This window comes from Rhodnius prolixus, unplaced genomic scaffold, assembly GCF_049639745.1.
Source record: "Rhodnius prolixus isolate KJV_2025 unplaced genomic scaffold, Rpr scaffold_1, whole genome shotgun sequence".
NCBI lineage: Eukaryota > Metazoa > Arthropoda > Insecta > Hemiptera > Reduviidae > Rhodnius > Rhodnius prolixus.
In genome coordinates, this window is record NW_027411581.1 from 18,754,607 (window position 1) to 18,778,105 (window position 23,499).

At 32.6% G+C, this 23,499-nt stretch overlaps 1 protein-coding gene across 5 annotated transcripts in view; it reads left to right on the top strand.

Annotated features, from left to right (window-relative positions):
* The first annotated feature begins 14,712 nt into the window (after positions 1 to 14,712).
* Positions 14,713 to 23,499, top strand: part of LOC141456907 (uncharacterized) — a 140,655-nt gene continuing 131,868 nt past the window's right edge. Inside the window, exons 1-4 of one of the 5 annotated variants that reach the window (XR_012460121.1) lie at positions 14,713 to 15,018; positions 16,082 to 16,217; positions 16,693 to 16,849; positions 22,623 to 22,936. The gene's annotated coding sequence lies outside the window, so the exon portion shown is untranslated. Of the gene's footprint in view, positions 15,019 to 16,081; positions 16,218 to 16,692; positions 16,850 to 19,388; positions 20,125 to 22,622; positions 22,937 to 23,499 lie in introns of those variants that run through there. The other 4 variants (XR_012460118.1, XR_012460111.1, XR_012460110.1 and 1 more) reach the window with 4 other exon arrangements.

The window sequence follows — 23,499 nt, forward strand, 5'->3', positions numbered from 1 at the left end:
ATGCTCCCATAGGGAGCATGTAATGGGAGTGTGTTCCCAACCTATGCTCCGCGGCACATAACTGTGACACGGCTACGGTAGAAGTGTATCGTGGCAAAAAATAATAAAAAAATATAAAATTATAATGGCGTTGCATTAAAATTAATTATTTTATTAAGGTAGTAATACAGGTAGTATTACCTCATGTTCCTATAATTAAATAAAACATAAACTGATGCGAGTATGTATGCACTGAATTCGAGTATGCAGGGCAACAAATCAAACATACGAGGGTCGTTTGAAAAGTCCGTGCAAAAATAAAAACTACTTAATTTTTTGGGGTAAACCTTTTTTATTTTTCAACATAGTCTCCTTTTAGGCTTATACACTTCGTCCAACGCTGCTCTAGTTTGTTGATCCCTTCCGAATAATAGGATTTGTCCAAGTCTGAAAAATAGCCATTCGTTTCTGCAATCACCTCCTCGTTTGAATAAAATCTTTTTCCCGCCAGCCATTTCTTCATATTGGGGAACAAATAGTAGTCCGAGGGAGCCAAGTCTGGAGAATAGGGGGGATGTGAAACGAGTTGGAACCCTATTTCCATTAATTTTGCGACCACAACTGCTGAGGTGTGAGCTGGTGCGTTGTCGTGATGGAAAAGGACTTTTTTGTGGGCCAATCGTGGGCGTTTTTCTTGCAGCTCGGTTTTCAAACGGTCCAATAACGATGAATAATATGCACCTGTAATAGTTTTACCCTTTTCCAGATAGTCGATGAGGATTATTCCTTGCGAATCCCAAAAGACAGTCGCCATAATCTTTCCGGCCGAAGGAACGGTCTTCGCCTTTTTTGGCGCAGATTCCCCCTTGGTAACCCATTGTTTAGATTGTTCTTTGGTCTCAGGAGTGTAGTGATGTATCCATGTTTCATCAACAGTGACGAAACGACGCTTAAAGTCATGCGGATTCTTCTGGAACAGCTGCAAACCGTCCTTGCAACACTTCACACGATTTCGTTTTTGGTCAAGCGTGAGAAAATCACTCGACTTCCTCGATTCAAACGAATGCCAAACACAAAGAAATAGACCGATCTGGCTGAAACTTGGTGTGTGTTCTTCCAAGAGATGCTACTAACTAAACATAACCTCGATACGCGCCAGTAGTTCTATCTCTCTGACTTTGCACGGACTTTTCAAACGACCGTCGTATACTCTTTGTTACTGACAAACATGAAATAGAAGCAACTAATTCAGTAGCTATGTTTCGTCGTGCTGTTGAGGTTGATCCTGGTGCAGTTGTATTACATGACATTGAACAGTTATCACCTTATCACAGTTGGATGAGAAGTTGCAAACACTACTATCCAAGTCTAATTCATTTTGACAAAGATTGGAACAGAAACCCATTTCATATCCAAGTTGATATGTCTGGCTTACAATTAATGTAAAAGGAACAACTTATAGACTTTGCAGCTGACAGTACACTGCGATTGAACTTTCTGGAAATGAATTTAGTAGAGTTCTAGATTAAAGTTGAAAAAGAATACACATTGATAGGTAGTAAGGCAGACGGAATACTGCTTCCTTTCAGCACTACTTACCTGTGTGAGAAGGCATTCTCAGCAATGACACTGATCAAAACACAGAGGGTGTTTACAGGCATTTGAAAACTACTTATAATTTGTCCCACTTGATATTAAACTTGTCCACTTTTTGATAAATATCTTGGTTTAATAATACAATTTTCCACTTAACTAAAAGTGGATTACCGAAATACCATTTAAATAACGTGCGGTTTTTTAAAGCAGAGTTTGTAACTAACTACCGAATCATTCATTGTAAGAAGTAAATTCTTCATATTGCTACAAACCCTAACTTTGAAATACCAATATGTTAGCTGAATGCAATAATAATGTGGACACATTAAAGTAAATCTCTAAACAGAAAAGCGTGACATAACGATTTCTTCAGAATCACTCTGAAAATACTTTCTTGTTTTTCTTGTAAACATTTTATTTAATTGTGAAAGCCTTTCATATATTATTAGAGGGTAGAACAGACTTTAAAGAAACTTCTCGGCTTGTTAAAAAAATTAATCAGTGAAAAAAAAACTTCTAATAAACTGTTTTTCTTCAAACCCAGAATTTTGCCTTGAGTATGATTCTTACTGAAACGTACAGAACCTCTCGTCACCCTCCTTCAGAACACTTGAAAGAAATTTTTGCTCAGAAAGGTTACTGAGTAGTGTGACCAACATGTCCATAATTTATAGAAAAGCTTTGATTTATTCCGCCAAGTGTAAGCAGCTAACAAAATGTAAAAAAAATATCGCTTTTACAAAAGGACATTATCTTAACAAAAGTTCTGCCAATATTCTTTTAAATAAAGAGGTTTAGTAAATAAAATTGACAGCCCAATTTTCGGGGATGATGAAGCAAATAAACGTAGAAAAACGATAACTACTCCAACTCAATACGGTCGTCGAACAAAGCTTAGAATCAGAAGCGCAATGAACCATTTAAATTGGTTCGGAGTTTCGAGAGTTATTGGAATATGATAAAAATAAATAGGATGCTGTCTGTCATTACAAGAAATGTAAATATACCCTCTCTTTATGCCCATCTGAAAGAATAATATTGATTACTCTATTTTTATCTCACAATACTTTGTTTTTTATTATGTTTTTTCATTACTCTTACTTGAAATCCTTACTCTTATTTAAGCAACTAATTCTTACACTTTTAACTCATACTCATGTATCCACCGTCATTCAAAACCCAATAATTGCAGAAAGTTGCCATTTTTTTCTTTTACCAGCGCAACAAGCGTATTTAACAGTTCTTGGCCTCCACATCGCTCGCTAACCACATTTCTTAATGAAGTCTTACATTCTTGATATTTTATTGTTTGAAATTTTACTGATATAGAGACTGCTTTGATTGAGGTTACATTTTAAGGTCACAAACATTATGAAAGGAAATATAATTATTACAAAAGCATTTAACGTCCTTCCAAAGTGGGTAAACCTAAACCTAAACAATATTAATGAAAAAATGAATTAAAAGAATTGTTCATAAATTCTCACTAATATTTATGTCGATTGTTCTAGAAAGTTATTTAATTGAAATGCAGTATTGTGATTGAAAGATGGATCCAGGACAAGTGATTACAAAATGTTCATCTCTATCTTTATGCAATTTACATAATACTAACAGTAGTGCAAGTAAACAGAATAAAATGGTATGTTGAGAATTAAAGAGGCTGTAAGAGTGACAAAATACCATTATTGTTAATAGAAAACAAAGTGTAAATATGGAATTTATAGTTCACAAGTCACTACTTAGTTTGGCCTTAAGGTACCATTTAAGATTAAAAGAAAACGAATTGTGTGCATAAAATACACGCATAAAATTGTAATCCACAATGAGAGATAAACTCTTAAGGTAAAAAATAATAATTCAGTTTCGAAATGCTAGTCTCACTTTTTTTTTCTATTCGGTGTTGTAAGCAATTACATTTATGGAAACTTTAATTATATTTTCCTTACCTTTTAAGAGGAATTCTATATTTATAAACAGGTTTTAGAATTGTAAATATTAAAATAGATAAAGATTGACGCGATTTTATAAAAATGCTTGGCTCTGATAAGCTCAGAAAATTCCGAAAATAAATGAAAATGGTTAATTACTGATGGACATTTGATTAATTTTTTTAAATTTAAATCATTTTATTTGTGCTTTAATTTGTCTTGAAATTGAAGTATTTCGATCTTTAAAATTGATTTTTCATGGAATAACGTATCTTGATCACTTCTGAATGAAAAAAAAGACGAACTTTCTATAATCTACGCTTTTACTTTCGAAAAACTGAAAATCGCAGCAAGTAAACTTACTATCGCATTCGTCGCTACAGGCAGGTAAAAAAGTGAGTCAAAATAAAAAAAGTCAACTAGAACGCTTTTCCCATTTCCTCTCTCAAATTTATTTCGATTTTCTTAAAAATATTTCCAATTTTTCTTAAAACTTTTTTTTTCACTTACCATTAGGAAAATGTGCTTTTAAAAATTTTCCTGGAAATTTTTGGAGTTTTAAATTTAGTAAATAAAACAATTTGAAGCATTCCTCCAAAGACTTACTTAGTTTAACGTGCGGTTTTGTCGCCCAGTAGGGGACTCTTCTGAACATTGTTGGAAATAGATTCCGAGCAAAAAAAAACGGTAAACCGAACTTTAGAGTCTTCTTTAGTTTACTGTTAATTCAGCAAAAACGAATTCACTAATTTCCTTTCGCACTTGTTTAAAATTCTTAACCCGGTAACAGTTTAAGTTGGTACGTCCAATACTTCTAATAATTATCAATTTTAATCGAAACTCATTAGAACAGTGGTTCAAGAGATTAAGCTTAATGAAACCAAGTCTTAAAATATCACCTTCACTCTTCGTAGCATTACTCCTCCTCCAGTCTTCTATAACCTAACACTTCTACCAGTGGTAAACGTTGCCCGCTACATTGGGCTTTACTTAGACCGAAGACTTTCTTGGAACCCCCACACTAGACTAAAAAGAACAGAACTAAACAGACGCTATCGACTACTTAAAAGACTCTTAAATGATAGAACTAATCTCTCTCTGGACAACAAAAGACTAATTTATACTTCTATTTTGAAATCCATCTGGGCGTATGGATTAGAGCTGTGGGGTTCAACCCAATGCTCCAATCTCCAAAGGATTCAATCGCTACAATCTAAAATACTTCGAACTATTGTACACGCTCCATTTTATGTCTCCAACCTGACTATACACACTGACCTTAACATTCCTTTTGTCACACAAGTTGCTAAAACCAGATACAGAAAATTCCACTTCAACCTGCAATCTCATATCAATCCTCTAGCTTAATATCTTTCTTCAAGAACTCTTCTTGACAACCCGACAAGACGCCTTAAGAGACAGTGGCCTCGTGATCTTCTCTCTAGTGAAGAGAGTGACTTACAGTCTAATGTTTTGGAGTGTTACCACTGGGTAAATTCTCCACTCGTATACTTCAGTTATTTAATGTTACTGTTATCACTGTTACTTAAAGCGCCAACGCGCTCGCTGATTGTAGCAAAAATAAACGCAAAAAAAAAAATTGAAACTAATGCAGTAAAAGAAACTGTGATTTTTGTTACTGATTCTTTATGATAGCAATGATATATGTACACTGGATTTATATTAGGAGGTTATCCAATTTTCCAAATTATCATAAGTAGCAATTCCTCAAAACAAATTACAGACAAAAACATTCTAGATGAATTTTACTTTCAGAACTACATTAGTTCTAAACCCACATTAGTTTTGTACTACATTTATTAGTTTTCGACCAACTAACTTCGAAAATGATGGTGCCTGTGCACAATTTAGTCTTATATCGAACTGCCGGTTCACAGAGAATTTAAAAAATATTTCATTGTCATTTATAAATTTCTTAGAAGGTATTTAATGAAAATATTTCAAGGTACTAAGCAAAATATTAAATGACATTTGTTTAATGAACATAATATCCAACTGGCTGTGTTTATTTACGAAACAGGATTTCAATGTCAATATGAAGAAACTGACAATCATTATATGTTAAGATACAGTTTCCATCTACTGTAAGCCTTACACAATAGCGATCAGAGTGGAGCAGTTGTGCGCTGACAGGGAAGGAGAAACTTCTTCCAAGGAGCATATTGTGACTGGGAACAATGGCCGCTCCATAACTACACGAACCAATAGATCTAACATAAAGATTATCTTTCTATTGCTTCAACGAAATGAATCCAGTTATAAATTTAATCTTCACGATGTGCCTACCTCCATTAAGGACTATCAAATACAATTTAAACAAAATCAGCTTATCTTAAATATGAATGTACAATATCTATAGCACATCAAGTTCAATTTTCTATCGCGGATGATAAAAGAAACCGATAATTTAGGTCTAAATAGCTTATTCTGTGCTCTTTCGTAGAAGGTGTTTTAAAGTTTGCAAATGTTCATAAGGAGTTCCTAAGTTCTCTTTTTAACAAGATTAGATCTAACCTATGATGTTTTTAAACCATAAATCTACTAGAATATTCGTGTTTTAAACAAAACAAAAAAAGAAAAACATACCTAACTGGAAAAATAGTTGAAAACTTTTTTTTTTACTTAAAACCAGTTTTGTGGTTACCCCACAACAGTACTTCAGTTTTTTACACATATGGTATATTCCTAAAATTTGGATCCACATTAATCTTGTCTTTCTACATCTCGGCCTGTTGTATTCGCTTACTATCAAACTTATTTAAACACTATTGAAAATGTGGTTAGGTCCGCTGTGCAATGCCTTTGATTTCAACCGCCGAAGCACGCATGTTTATCGAACGGTTTTTTTATTCTACATTATTTTTTACTTCCGTTGTATTAAATAATAATTGTTAAAAACTAAAATGGTTACTTTTCTTTTTATTCCTTCTCCAAAAATTGACATTTGAGTTAATTAGTAGTGAAAAGTCGGTTACGCAAAATTCCAGTTTTCTGCATTTACACCCCACTGTTCGGGGTAGGGTTTATTAAAAACCAAAAAAAATCCATATGGTCTTGAAGCTCAATAAATGTGCAACTTTTTCTGAAATTATGTGACTCCTTGATTCATTAATCATTGAAAAAATACAGTTTTTAACCAAAATCATCGTGAACGAATTTTCTAGACATTAAAGTAAAACTTTCATTGTTATAAGAAACGTTTTGAAGCTCTGTATTGAGCAAAATAGGAAATTAAATGCTATTTCGTTTGGAATAAGCAGATTTGTTGTAGGATAAAGGATAAACAAGTTACGGCCGTTTTTATGGTGAAAAACGCGAATATCGACGGAAAAGTTAAAAATGCAAATATCTTGGTCACTATTGAGAATCGGGCCAAAATGAAGAGAATATTTTTTGTTGCCTTTTAGCTGCTAAATCACCTCCCCAAGTTTCGACCACTCCTCCGCATACACCCTGTATATTTATCCTTGAGAAAAAATATCAATTTCAGCGGGTGTGAGGTTCGAGTAAAATTTCTTTAGGAGTACGAGGTGAAAAAAGGTTGAGAACCATTGAAACTCTAGATCAAAATCGGGTCTGCCTAAAAGGATAATTCCTGGCAAATATTATCTTGCCCTTCCATCCTACTTTTCAATTTATTGAATCATGGTAATAGCCTCTTCTGTGAATTCCTCGGATTTGACCAGGCAAGGCTCCATTCCATTCTGATCATCAATACATCCCATTTCTCTACTCTAAAACTTTGCGGATGATACAGCTGTCCTTTACCAACTGATCTTATTGTTCATTGGAGACGTACCTAAATCTGTTGCAAACGAAAGTAAGTGCAAGACATTTGCTGTAAGCAGTTAAATCCTCTACATCTATCGCCACAAGTCACAAGTACCCGTTACTTTGGACAGTTACTAGATAAAAACAACTGGAAACCAAACACCACTGCAAAAAATTTATTGTTCTCAATTGACGCTCTAAATTAAATTCTCTCTAATAAATTAAAGACTACTTCTTCTTAGATTACTCTGCTCTTACGAATGTAATTGTGAAAACGTAAAAAAAGCAACAAGCAAACGAATTAGAAGATACTTCATTAAAAAAAAGTCTACAAAACCATCATCTTTTTTATTTTTTACGGAAATCAACAGATCTCACGAGTAGTCGCCTGTATTGTACTGTTATTTTGAGAACAGTTTTTGCGGTGCTTAGAAATTTAGTTCTGCATGTGGTAAATGATATGCATTGAACCACAGATTTCATTGATTGGAGAGAGGCTAATCAGTTGACCTGATCACATCTCTTAGAATTACAGCGGTGCTGATCTTCTTCTTTTTTTTTTTGAACTTTGACTCTAGTTAAATAACCAACTTCAAATTGGGAATAAAGCGAAATGAATTCTGTCAAAAATTGATATCCACTAATTATTAAAATATTAATAAATAAAATTAATAAATAATAAATTCAATACATACCTTGTATTCAAGGAGAACTCGCCCTTTCGCTTTTCCACTTTTTTATTCGTCAACAGAAGCCCAATCTAATCCATTAATCTACCAAAATTGGAATATAACTCTATTCCATCCAGTGTTGTGTTGTAGTGCCATCACCGCCTATGAGTACTTTTACTATACGCCGTTATGTTAAACTTTATTATCTCATTTGCTTGTTTCGCCAGGTTTATAGATGCAAATTTCAAATTTAAAAAAAAAAAAATCCGTGTAGCTCATAATTTAATATTATTCTCTAAATTTATATAAACACCACAATTTTTGTTGTAACTTGGCTTTACAAACATCTGAACTCTATTTGACCTTAAAAAGCAAATTATACTTTGGAGAATAAAAAATTATTTGAGCAAATTAAAACCAAGGTAGAATAAACAGACTATAATATATTAGAGCAAAATATAATAATAATAATAATAATAACAATAACAATAATACATAGGGGAGGGATTAGCTATGTGGTTAGCGTACTCGATTCCCACGCGGAGGTCCCGGGTTCGAATCCAGCTGCTGACCCTTAGATTTTCTCTTCCTAGGAGCTTCTTACAGCTCACTGTCCGGTGATGGACAGTGTTGTCTGTAACGAGAGAACACTGTCCGGAGGCCGGCAGAGCACGGAAAAAAGCTCCGAGCGCTAATAACCTCAGCTGTTGATGCGCTAAAAAAAAAAAATAATAATAATTATAATAATAGTTTTTAATTAACTGTTGATTACGTGATTAGCGATTTTTAATTTCAATAATAAATAAATCTAAAAACATTGTTTTTAGCTACAATCTAACAATGTCCAATTTATTTAAAGGATGTTCAGAATTTTCAAGAAACTCTATACGATAAAAATAAAAGGGATAAATTTAGTTACAGAAATATCACAAATAAAAAAGCAGGCAAGATCTGAAGCTTCTTATAAAATAAGTTAGAGGGCAAATCTTTCCCATGACAGTGGGGTTACAGGTCAGGGGAGATTGAAGTCGATTCGTCCTCAATTCACTAATAACTTTTTGTTACATTTCTACTTTTCTTTATAGATTATTTTTGCTTGCCTTTTTATTGTATTAAATAATTTGTCTTATTTATTAAATCTGTATAAAGGTGAATTCAAACATTAGCAATTCAATCATTACGTAACGAACAAATTGTTAAACAAATCAGCACCAAGCCAACTCTGACAGACGTTACTAAAGGTTGAAAGGGTTGGACAAACGAGTTGGTCTCAATGTTTCTCATTTTAATTTACCAATTACAAAGGTAATTGCACAAAGCTAATCCCTTCCCTATTTTAAGATTATTATTTACCTCTTTGTCAAGGGATTATAAATTATAAAGTCTTATTTCAATGGTAATCAAACTCAACAATATCATTACTATTTATGTTATCTATCAGGAGGAATTAGCCTAGTGGTTGCTCTAGCTCTCATGTTAAGGTCACTGAATAAAGATGACTGAAGACCGAAGAATAAAGGCACTATTTAAGAACGGCAAATGAAAATGGTAGCGGTAAATTTTTGAGGTTAGTGAAAATTCTAGAGTTAAGAGTTTGTTTGTTTAGTAAAAGTTAAAAAAAAAAAAGCGAAGAAATCGTCCATTTTTTCAGGTGGTGCTTAACGTCCGTGGGCAGGGTCGGTACACATCTTGACCATTAGCATTTTTTGAAACAAATGAAATATAGCTACACGCGGGATTCAAACTGGGCATCTTTCACTTACAAATCCAGCTTCAAAACCGCTACACCAACATCCGCCCCAATTTACTTTATGCTTTGTTGTAAATTAGCATGAAGGTAATACAAAACTTTATTTTGATAATGAAACAAATTAGGATATATTAATCAACAAAATCTACATGATTAATTTCTGTGCCCGCCGCCCACCTTGCAATTATGGCTTCCAAAGCTTAACTAACTTTAAAAGCCAATCCCGTAATATATGGTCAAGAGAGAACTTAGGACAATAGCCAATAGACAATAGATTAATGGGCAATAGATCCGGATCTTTGTCATTCAGCTGTCCTATAGGAGTTTGGAGCGTAACAAAGTGATCTACCATCAGATCTTTAGGACTTCTGAAATTCTTCCAGTTATGCAAGTTACGGCAAAAATTTATCTTCTCTTCCAAAAACTCTAATCCCAAACTTGATTTCTTTTGAGCTCACAGGTGAATAATAAATTTGAACAGTAAGATTAAGATATTTCACTTATAATTCATCTCTCTTTTGGTATGTTCTTCATTTTCATCAAATTTGAGATGTAATGCAATTTTTTAAATTCATTAATTATCACTCAACTTTCTTTATTTTTTTTTAACCTCCGTTTAACTTCTCTGTTGAACTCGAGGATTTCTGATTAAGACAATCAAGCCATAATAATCAGATAATTGATTTAAAAAAAAAAATCATCCTTTTAAAAAGCGCCTTTACCTTATCTCTGTTCTGAGCTCCTTAGTGCTCCTATCCTTCCTTAACTCCTTCAGTCATGTTTTATCGATCTCAAATTTATAATAAAATTACAGAAAATTGTTTTGAATTCTTAACTGGAAAATGACTTCTACTAATCACGTTGAGGACAAACATAAATTTATTATTATACATAGAAGCACTTCTACTTATGCTCAGCAGCAAATGATTACAACTCACGCGTTTAAAATATATTAGAACAAATCCGCAATGAATAAAGTTACACAATAATAATAATGCGCTTAAAAGAATACTTCCGCATTATTCTTTCCCGTACACTCATACTAGTCCACTGCTATACTAGTTAGTATAGTTTTCGGTGATTCTATAGTACATTAAAAAGATGGTGGCAAAGATAATCAGATCGAGACTATCTCACTACTGAGAGTTCTATTAGTAGTTTATAAATAGTTCACCGAACGCGAATGTCATTACCATTTATAATTAAAAATTCAACAAAGGTCAACGAATAATTTATTGCAGAATGGCTGTATCACCAAACTTGCAGTTTTACTCGAAGCCACTCATAAATTTGAATTTCGGTATTAGAATGATATGAAACGTGTGAAAACTAAGAATTGTTTGCAATTGTATAAATAACGAATTTGTAGGTGTTTATTATGCAGTGGACTAGCATGATGTACGGGGCTGTGGGCGAACTGTTTGTAGACTCGTATTACAAATCCCATATGTAGACATTGTATTCAGCACTAACTGTACCCTCTAACTGTATTACTGACCGCCAGCACTGAATTAACATTGTTGAACCTGTTTGCTCTTTATGTATCCTACGAAAACAGGACCTAAGTCCCTAATATAGAAATTATAACAACGAACATATCATTTATCCTAAAAACGTGAATTGTAATTTTATTTTAAAGAAACAAAAGATGTGTAGAAATGTGCGACGCAAACAAGATTATTTTTCTTAATGCAGGCATTATTTTTGTATAGTTTCCTCTTGATGAACAATAATTCATGGAGCAGACAGAAAGGTTTCTTTTTTTTTGCATTCCAGAAACGCATTGTACATTTTATTCACGGCAGAATTGAACTTGATGCTATGTTGAATTATGAAAGATAGCGGACAACTCCATTAATTTTTATAATTCTTTTACATTGAACTTGCTGAAGGAAGTATGATCCTTTTAGCTAAAGTAGTAATCCACCCGAACACTTGCTAAAGTAAGCTGGTTTTTTTTTTTTTTTTATAAGATAGATGGATGATCTTCCGTCGTTGCGGTTTTAGCATTAAAGAGAGAGAGATTATTATCTTTCAAACAAAACAGGGTTCAGATATTTTAGCGTCAATATAAAACAACTTGATGTTTTATACTTCTTGACTTCATTGAATGAAGGGATTTAAATAATTCAAGAACCGGTACGCTAAAAAAATTTTACCTGTGATTTCTATTCCTTTTCTATTTTGTAATTACTGCTTCGGCTCCCAGTCTTTTAGAAGTAGTCTAATCATTCGAACTCATCTTGTTTTAAATGTTCTTTACTATCAGTCTGCTCCTTCTTTATAGGCCGAAACAATTTTTAGCATCAGTAGAACTTATCGAGATGGTTTACAAAATATTTTTTTTTAGCCTATTTAAGGAATTATGCAATTTTCAGAGATAAGAGAAGTGCACATTGCAGAGAGAACTTGTCTGCGAAAAATCGTAGTTCGTGAAAAGTTTTTCCTTTTTCTTTAAATACGTTGAAAAGAAAGAATAATCAATTTTATTCCATAGTTTTTATAAGGAAGTGATCCTCAGTCCGGATTTAATATATCAATTGAAAAAAAGAAATAGGAAAAAATATTCAGACTTCAAATCAACAAAACAAAGAAAAAACTACGCAATAAGAGAATCAGATAACAAGAAAGACGTCTAAAGTATAATCCATCCATATAATTCTTCATTATTTTAGCATGTAGTCTAAACATTTTTATCTTCTACAAATTCGAAATTACGTAGCGTTAAATGGCTTTTATTGCTGGGAAAGAAAACAGAGAGAATATCTAAAGGGATAAAAGGGAATAGAACTAAAGCTGACTTACTATAAGAAGTATTATAAGTAGACCTTGTCGTTTAAGGGATTAACCAAGAGGATTATTCTTTCCAGCTTTACAGTATATCTTTAACTTCGCAGTTTAAACATTCAGAAAGATAGTTTCAAACTGCGCAACTGTACTAGAAATATTTATCATTCTTCTTGGACTTTCTTAATTGCAAAGCAATGCAAATAAATGTTTATAAAACACAGTGGCTCTATATTGCACACGTCTACAATTTTAAAGCTATTGTTGTTCAAGGATGTAACATTTTATATTCATAAAAATCCCCAACGAGAGGCCCTATGTACACATCTATAAAAAAAAACAACTTTACAATTAGAATTTATAAGACGAGGAATTTTCCCATTAAAGAAATAATATGTTTTTACTTCGAAAAACCAAACATGACATTATTAGAACTGTTGTGAAAGAAGTACTAGACTGGATGCTTGGTCGTTTAGGGATTTTAGAAAATGAGCTGGGAAAAAGATTTTTTTTTCAAATCTGCCAGTTAAGGTTTTTTTTTTTTTTAAATGTTTAGTTTCATTATTCTGTTTTAATAGTTTTGGAATATTCATTATCAGTGTGCAGTCTTAGGTCAGCGTAAAAAACCTATACCTACTTAAAAAATCTAATAAATGAGTTTATATTTTGGTTAAACATAATCTGTGTTATAAACTATATTAGTCGTTTCCTCGTTTGAAAAATGAGTACAGAACTAAAGAGGGTGATAAATTACATTAATAGCAGCAATTTTTTTTTTATAGCCTTTCTGCCTATAACTTAGCTATGAAAGAACATTTTCTGCATGCCGTGCATACGTCCAAGTATATTAAAATGCACGACGAAGCTACAGTGCCTGGGAAGAGAGCACATCTGTGAGCAAAGGGCAGAAATCTTTTTGCAAATAGTTGCCAACATCTTATGATTAATGAGAATCAAATGGCTACAACCACCTTATGGGTTTTAAACGAAATTTGGAATATTAATCTGGATATATTAAATTTATCAAGTTGTATTATAATGTTATATAAAGCTACATATGTCAGGATCATCGCAACGGCTCTTTTCGTTAACTGGACTATTTTGGTTCTTACAGTTAACAGGTTAACCTTAGTATACCTCTACAAACTCAAGGGCACTCATATTAACATTTCACTATTCTACTTAAGAAAAGCACTCACACTCCTGGGATCCTTAATAGATTTACAGCCTCTCCTATACTATCGATTGTACTATGATGTGTCCAATTTCCAAAAGAAGCCAAATCCAAATTAGACAAAAAACAATATTAGTGGGCTGAGCTTTGAGTATGATGTTATCGTTCAAAAATTATAGAAATTAATGTTTGTAGATGTAAAAAAAAAAGTGTGTACTATGAGAGTAGAGAATGTCCTGAGTAGAAAATTTAGAGTTGCCAAATCCAACGTTGTGCAGCTTCAAAAATCTCAGAGCCCTGTACATATTCTGATTTAGATAGTTCTTAATAAAAAAAATATACAAAAATTTGAAGTTCATTGCATACACCTAAAAAATGAAGCAATTTTTTTATTGGGTGCTGGGCTCTCGGAGTAGGCGTTGTTTACGGAGACGGCTGTGATGCCTGCAGAATGTAAAGCCTGAGAAGAATTGTCCTATAAAATTTATTTTATTTCTATTTTATGTCAATAGATGGCCATATATGTAACAGTACACTTAATGACTTCGCCACTAGATGCCCTACGCAAGTTCCCCTACCACTACTTGTAATCCTTTGGTTCCTTCGGCATTCCCTCGTCCTTCGGTAGCGTTTAATGTGTTACCAAACAAATAGGTTAAAGTTAGACAGGTTCTGTGTTTTAATGCTTCACATTGCGTAAACATAAGTATTGAGATGTACGTTACTTTTTACACAAGCACATGTACATTTACATTCGGCGTTGAGGACAGACTTGAGTTCAAACACAAATCTTTAACATTGCAACAATTACGAAGAAGTCAGCCATACTTACGGTGACCATTCGTACTCTTTTTGGCAGGACAGTACTGTTTTTTAAGACGCTGTCCTTTTTTTTTTTTAAGCATAAATGTCCTGTGTTTTATTTATTTGTACTGTTTTTCAATGAAATTTAAATTATACCCAAATTAAATTTTAGAATGTAAAAGTATAGTATAAATGTATAATAAATAATTAAGTTCGCAAATAATCGTTTAGAAAAAAAATTTCTGTGTACATTAACTTTGGACGAACCTTTAGCGTAAAACAACCTGTTTTACCGATAGAGTAAACTAGTCGACTAGTGTAAACATCGATCGCTAAACGTCATATAAAAACTAATAACTAAACTAACCTATACTATTATACGGCCATTGTTTTGTAATAACCGATCTCGTGTTAATAAACGTATTAATATTTTTTATAGGTTTTTTTTTTGCTTGTTGTCCTGTTTTTTGATACAAAATTAATGGTCACCTAGCCATACTTCGAGAAGCTGTGATTCAACTCCTCAAAGATGCTGTAAGTCTCATCTTCTGCTACTCTTTAAAACATTTCATTCTATAGATCTTATTATTTTTATGCATCTGAACATTCATATTTGGCCTGAGAAAGGAAGTTTAACAACTGCAGTACAAAAGAGAGTTGAGGTATTAAGAGAACAATTAAGTCATTTCGGAAGTCTATTAAATTGTACTAGATACAAGTTTCTAGTTCAAGTTCCCAAAATTCAAGTATCTCTAATTGGTAAAATTCAGTCATTTATGTATGTCAAAAGTTTAGAACAGAAAAAAATCCCCTTCAAAATGAACTACTCTAGCACAAACTGCCAGCTCTGGATTACTTCTGCTCACCAGGTTTTTATTTTATTCCTTTTTTTCATTTAAGGCGCGACATCTGAGGTTGTTGGTTAATGGCACCCGGAGCTTTGTTCAGTGCACTGCCCAACACCGGCAGCAAGCGGCCAGCGGCTGAAGTCCAGTATTCCCTAGCCATTCTGTAGTATTCAGCTAATCCTTTCCCTGATAATACTCTTGGTTTATTAGCTCCAATTATATTATCTGTTACTTATCTATTTTTAATTATAGCCGCGTCATCTTAAGGCTTTACTAAGTTAAACAAGTAAAGTTCTACCGAATATGCAAACTTTCTCCAATAAAAGTCAACGCATAGAATGTGTGCACTGATTCAGAAAGAACTCTAGCATAAACTTATCACAAAAATCTAAAAAGGAATTCGAAGTTTATTGGAAAAGTTGGTAGTTTTTCTTTCTTAATATACTACCTTCTGAGTGTCTGTTTTAGGTTTAAATTTACTACCGCTGGAGATGGATTAATAGCCGTATTAGTTTCATTGGATTTTTTTTTTTTTCAATGTGTTCACTGTCTATACATTCATAACGGTCAAAACATAATCCACTTCAGCTTTCCAACTATTTTTAAATAGGATTTTTTATCTAAATGATTAAACTAAATTCATAATCCCATACATCGCATTTTCCCAAATCATAGACTGAAAAATTTATTCGAAGTTGTAAAATAACTATTTTTCTATGTATCATTTTATTGAGAAACTTAATTTTTAGATCTATGTGCTGCAAGACTTCGAAGAACGTTGCAATGTGTCAATGGAACAAAGATGACGTCCAGGCCATCTGAGAAGGTACGAATACCCTGGCACCTCGAGCGACTTAACTCTCTCTGGTTTCATCTGTAGAAATGGTACAAATCTGCCGTATACCATTTTTTTTTTTTTAATCAAACCTTGATTGTAAATAACTCAACATTGTTTCATAGTTACCGTCTAATTCCATGATGTTTTTACCAAGGTGAATTCTTTCAGACGTGTTCCAACATTTTTGATTTGAGATTTGTAAATACACATTCAAGAAATGAATTGATTTGGCTGGTATAAAGTATGTCATAAAAATTTATTCAATTATTTATTTGCCATCAGAATTTTAGTTTAAATGTAATGTGGCCAATTGTTCCGAAACAGTGTACCTCTTTCCATTACATGAATTTTTCCTTTTCTTAGTTTTAATACTTATTTATATTATTTCTGCAGAATGTAATTTATCTAAATCATTCAAATTTTACTCTTTATGTAAAAAAATAAAACCGTATTTTTTAATTTGTCTGCTATTTTGTTTTTATGGCACGTCATCATTTGAGCTTAATCCCGGATCTTTTTCAGTGCTTGCAGTCGTCCGGGCAGTATTCTCTCGTTGCAGACAACACATCAATGGATCAGCTGTAAGAAGCATCTGAGTAAATCCAAGGGCAGGACCCAGAACCGGAATTTTCGTTTAGAAATACTGTCTGTGATCACTCAACAATCTCAGCTAAACAGGGTAATTTATTTCTTTAGTTGTTTCAATTTTATAATTGAAAATTTTATTTCGAAAGATTTGTTTCTGTATTGTTTATAAACAATCACGCAATGTGTTTCAATTATTTTTATGAAATTTCCATTTGTGTTATTAATTATATTGTCTTCGATAGTAAAAAAGTGAATAATCAAAAAATAAAGAAAGTCGTGTACTTAAGAGATGTGCGGTTGTTCCATCTTTCTTCTTGTTCCAATTTGTTATACTGTTTGATATAATTGTCTTTTAATTGGTAAAACGTGATTTACAGCCTCCATTCAAAAAGTAAATCACAAAAGCATTCTTTTCTTATCTACTAACTAGTAGAATAATAGTGGTGAATTTGGGTACACTGTTCAAAATTTAACAAAATATTAGATGATACCAATGATGAAATCACTTTGCTAATAACGTTTATCTCCTTAAACGTCCATCATCCCTTAGTTGCGCTCCAAAGTGCTTAAACTTCTCGTTTTCTTCTCGTATTCTAACTACCCTCTAATTCTATGCGGCTTTACTTCTATTCGCATAACCGTAATTTTTTCGCAATTATGCAGATTATTGGGAGAAACGATGCCAAAAATGGGCAAAAACGGTATATTAATAAATTGTTCTTGTTCTTCTTTTATTGTTCTTGTTACCTTTTTCTGTAAACAACGTTGCGCCTAAACGCGTGAACCGATTATCATGATTGAGGTGTCATTCGATTCGGAATTCATATAAATAGTGTCTTTTGGAGGTCTCGATGCTATAAATTCTATATATGTTAAGTCCCCTCCATTTAACATTTATTTACCAATAACTCTGTAAATTTTATCGCGATCTTGATAAAATTTGACAGGATGATGGTGTTGGGCTTTCCTACGTAACGTTTAAGAGTCGTCCTGCTTTTACACCTACTAACGTGAAGTATTGCAATCGTTTCAAATTATCTACGCGTGAACCGATTTTCAAGAATAAAGGGTCATTTTTGTCTTCAAAATTTCGTATAGATTTGCATTTTAGAGGTCTCAATGCTGCGCATCATTAAAAAAAAAAAAAAAAAAAAAAAATTGTGGATAATGTTTAATGTTCACCTATTGTTCTTCGCCATTTTGTATGTCAATTTGCACAGAACTGTAACTTAACGATGTTCATACTTAGGTACGCATACTTACATATGCTTTTCACTAAAACTTGTTTTTTTCTTCATTCTGAGAACAGAAAACTTACTATCTGTAAAAACTCAATTTCAAAAAACGATATAACCGCTTACAGTATTTAGAGAAATTAAAAAAGGGAGGTTTACCTACTTCAGCTACTGCAAAAATGGCATGTATGATATTCTAAGTGATCCGTGAAGTAAGAAGTGCTATCAATAAGAATTGTGGTTATCGTTCTCCCACTGGTTCCCAATAATATCGAAGTTCGAAAAGACAAAAAAGTTATTATTATTTTTTAAAGAACATTACTCGGCTGTCAGTTTGTGATGTTGCGAAAAACGACAGTTCGATCTTATCAACGCAGAGTAGCATGACTGTACATGGTGTAGGCACCTATTGTTGTTTTTTGCCAACTATCCGCTATTTACTTTCTTAACTAGTTAATTTGCCTTTACGAAATAGTGAGCATTTCTACTCATTTAACCACCATCTCTTTATCTCCATTATGTCTCTTTAATAAAAGCAACAATCCTCTAGTGTGTTACTTGGCAATTCACTAATTGAAACTAATTAGGTAGGTAATTACTTTTAATTTTAATTTTTCCGGGGCAAACAAGAGCAAAATGTTTCATTAGTGTTGTTATATTAGGCTTCTATGGGGTCGTATCGAAAGCATACCTTTGGATTAGCAACTTGTTATGCTTGTGGGTTTGTTACATGACAACTTAGCCTTCTGCAATATGAATTAGAGTTAGATATAAAAGTGAGAAGTAGGGTTTGTCGCCGAAATTCTTTAAACAGGCTGCTAGTCCCTTCTTCTACGTAACGGAGATTAAGGCGTTATCAATTTAAATTTATCTTTAAACTTAGGAGAGTTTATCTTGGAAGTGCGCCCATAGCTTCAAGCTTTAGTTTTTTTTTTTTTTAATGAAATATCTGCGATAATTGCTTATTATTTTCTTTTACTATCGCAGATTTTAAGGGCTGAACATGTGAAATTGTCTGGAAAATCAGCAATTTTTTGTTACAGTGAATCTGGTAACAGGTTTGCAGAAAAAGATTTAAATCCATTTTCCATTTATCTATAGTAGTTCAGAAAATTCTTCTCAATTCTTCAAGTTTATGAATAAATATTGTACATTTTACGGGCCTCACTTACCGGGTTTGTATTCATGCTAGCCACAGAACATTTAACAGTAATGAAGGGTTACAATAACTATAATCAAATCTGTTATTAATTTTTGCAAAAAAGAACAATAAATCTATTTAGAGACCTCTTTCCAAACCCATCTATGTTTGTCATCCTTAAAGGCAAAGAAGAGCGATCTACGAAAATGACGTGTTTACTGGTTTACCAATCCGTTTTCTTATCACTTTCTTAGCTATCCCAGTATGCTCACTGGTGGCGTACAATCGTTGGGAAACCCGAACAAAACCAGGCGAAAAGCGAATCAATTATGAAGCAGTTCTACATTCCAGACCTGTTTGATGAGACCTTGAAGGCTGATGAGTCATTACACCCATTCATTAATTATGTTTTTATATGGGGCTTATTATTATAATAAAATTGACTATGTGGGTGTAAAGTTCTTGGAATATTGCAAATTTATGCATGCGTTGTCGAACTTGTAATTTACTTTTAATACACTCTAGTGAAGTTTCTGTTTTACTTTTTATAACCGATGATCTTTCTTTCTTCATTGTCTTTTAATTCTTCGAATTTTCGAAATCCTCCCTAACTTCTTACGGCTGGAAGGAATTTCTTTCTTAATACATCATAAAATGGACTCATATGAACTGAAACAGTATTTGAATCCGGACAGACGAGTATTTTTTTTTTTTTTCTAAAATTTATCTATACATAACAGCGATAGGTGCACGCAGCTGCAGCTGCCAGCTCATTTAGGACATTTCAATGGATACTGAACAGTTAGCTTAAATGAAAGCCGGCTTGGTTGTATTTGACGTTATCTCGTTTAAACTTTGCGGCCAGGATAGCAAAACAGGCTGTGTACATTTTTTCCCCTAAGCTTAAAACAGATAGAATTTTGCTAATTTTATAAGCATATTCACGTTTACTAGGGTAAAAATAATATTAAAGCTTAGGTTTGCTGTGATGTGATATGTAAGGAAGAATAATAACTAACACCCGTTAAAAAAAATGAGCTTTTTATAACAGGTATTCTAATTTTAAAGTCAATTTGTTCTTTGCTCGTGTTGGCTTTATTTATTTATTTATTTATTTAATGATTATTTGCCTTAACTGAGCGACAGTCTCTTTCATGGAGATAAAGGAAGGTTTTCAAACAAAGTTGCATGTTATTGACTCAGTGGAAATAGACAGTTGAGAGAGAATAGATGTAGGTGTTCATTCTGGTTTAATATACACCGTTATAACTTCTAACAATATAAAAATACAAATAAAACTAGATTTTCTCTTTTATAAAATGAATAGTAATTTTGATGGGAACGTTTTTATACTTTAAGCAAATTGTTAACTAATAGGTAATGCATGTTTGCAAATTATGCAGCGGTTGTTAATAAGCCTCACATTTTAAGATTATGCATGTTATTTCAGTGATTAGTACTTTGGATAAACTGATAATTCTTTTCACTTTTTTATGTATTTCTGTTGGAGCAGTTCCATTGTTTTGACATTATCTAATCACCTAAACTTTAATGTTCTTAACTTTAATAGGTTTTTAAATTTAAAGATTGTTTAATTCTTAATGAAAAATATTGCAATTACAATAACAGATTAATATAATTATTCGTCGTGAAAACTGTTAATAATTAGATGTACACATTGATGAGTTTCGATACTTTACCACAAAACATTTTTATATCTTATCCATCTCATAAGTAAAGCTCACTTAAGTTACTCTATTGTAAATTTATAAGATTTTAATCTTACCCTCCGGCTGAGAAAGATGAGTGAAGATGTTGTTGTTCTCGTCCACTACTAGCCCAAAGTGTAGTTGTTGCTAATCCACTCAGTAGCCTTGTTCCTAATCTACCTCCTAATTGATTCAATTTCTGATTGTTGATTTCATTTCTGATGGTGGTTTTGCTTTGACAATATAGCTATCATATATTATTAATAGTTATAGACGATTGGAACACTGTCTTCCTTATACAACTGGACATCTTCATTGTTCTGTCAAAATGATTCTTCTGTCAAGAACCACAATTTTTTTAGAGACTGGTCAGAAGAAAATAGCTCACTACTGATCTAACTGTGAATGAATTTTATTAAACATTATTAATTTTTTGATATTATTTACGTAATTCTCTTCGATATGTTTTTTCTAGAGACGATGAATAAAATGCTCCTACACCGTTAATAATATCAAGCGACCACCTGAACTTTTTTAACTGATGAAATTCGCTGTTTAATTCGTGAACAAGAGAATTACCAGGGTTTTCAATAAAACGCTTAATTCTATTTGAATTAGATTTTATAGAAAAATTAGATGCAAAATATAATTAAAAGGACTAAATGAACAGTTTATTTAGATTCATGTTCCGGTGTATTTTTTTTTTTAAATTAAGGCGCAACTACATCTGAGATTATTGTTGCCCAGAGCTCTTTTTAGTTTTTGTGGGCCTCCGGACCGTGTTCTATTGATATAGACAACACTGTCAATTACCGGACAGTGAGCTGTAAGAAGCTCCTAGGGCCAGCAGCTGAATTCGAACCTGTGATCTCTGCATTGGAATCTAGTATTCGCTAACTTCTCAGCTAATCCCTTCGCTTCTTCCGTTGCGAAGGGTGTACGATTAAAAATTTTTTTTGAAACGTCAGCAATTAAGTGCAACTACATTAAAAATTATCGTACTATATTATAAAATTATTTTTTTTCGAATTAATTTTTCCATTAAATGTCAATCGCCGTCAAGGGAACTTGAATTAAATTAAGCTATCTCTTCTAAATGCTACAGTACTTCAATGATCATTAGAAGCGTTAATTACCGCTGATTTATTGTTCCCACATACTACTTTTAACGGATACAAAATATACATAAGTAAGGCTTTGTATGTGGGTGATCCCCACTTCGAATCTCGCTTACCACTACTTTTTATTTGTTGGGAAAAATTGTTTATAGTAAGGTATGAGCTCCCGCCCCTGTCCACGATACTTAATTGATTTACAATTAACTTACAGCTTTTAAAGTTTCTCTTTACAATAATTTCGCATCTTAATTGTAATCCGAATCGTTAACAACTTTTTCTAGAAGAAGTTCAAAAACTCAGGGATAAAAAATTTCTATTCAGTAGATTTTGCAAAATGTAAACGGAATAATTCACCGATGATTGTAAATTTTAATACATACAACATTTTAAATTGACAAAGCGATAAAAAAAAACACCTGTACTAATAGTTCTATTTTATTGACGCTGTCTGAGACATTCATATCTTTGGTGAATATACAATTAGATTGACGAACAAATACAAAATATTATTAATTTCCGAAGACCCTTCACGATCTAGTTGTCACCACATAGTCAGCCCACATTTATTGATTATAATCAATAATTTATGGAATAAATAATATTGTTCCATAAATTAAATATATGTGTTTGCATTTAATATACATTTGATTTATACTTTTAGAATTTAGTGTTCCTGCTATAGAATATCCTGCATTAATTTATTTCTGGGAGAGTATAGCAGATTAGTGACCTCTACAGGATGGTAATGAAGGATGATGTAGAGGTTGTATTCTCGTTGCAGAGAGTATGGTGAATATTTCAACCTACGCTCAAGCTGGCATTTTCTAGGCTTATGGAATATTTTCAAGAAAACGGTAGATAAATATTCATGCGGTTATATATGCATGGGGTAGAAGGAAGAGATTGATTTCTGATTGAAAACTAATAAATAAATAAATAATTACAATTTTTTTTTTATCATATGAAATTTATTTATTTCTGGAGATTCAGGAACACGCTACGGTCACCTAATCGTTTTATCTGGGAATACATTTAAAATTATTTATTGATTTAAACATGAAAACTGTTCTAAAACCTCCCTTTATTTCATGATTATATCTTGGTTAATTGTTAGAAGAATATATTTATAAAAAGATGACTTAAGGACGTCTGCACTAGCCCTTCTTTTGCTGGTTACTCGGAGATATTCCCGAGGTATCCTCTAGCGTCTATTATAGGCATATTCTCCATGAAGTGAAGCGTACATTTGTCTTTATATCCTACTTATATTTATTAATTTTGGCTAATTACTGATCTGCTTTCGTTCGTGGACAGAGGCAAATAGCTGAATTTTGGACTTGAATTTCTCTTGACCACTTTAAATAAAATTAAAGCAAAGCTCAGGAATTGAACCCAGTACTACTTTATATCTTCTTCAATAGAAAAGTTTTTCACGTTTGTATATTATTTTATATAATCATGTTTTTGTTCTTTAACTCATTTTCAAGGCATAGAATAGCAATAATGATAAAGACCCCTTGTTTCTAGCCGTTCTCTAA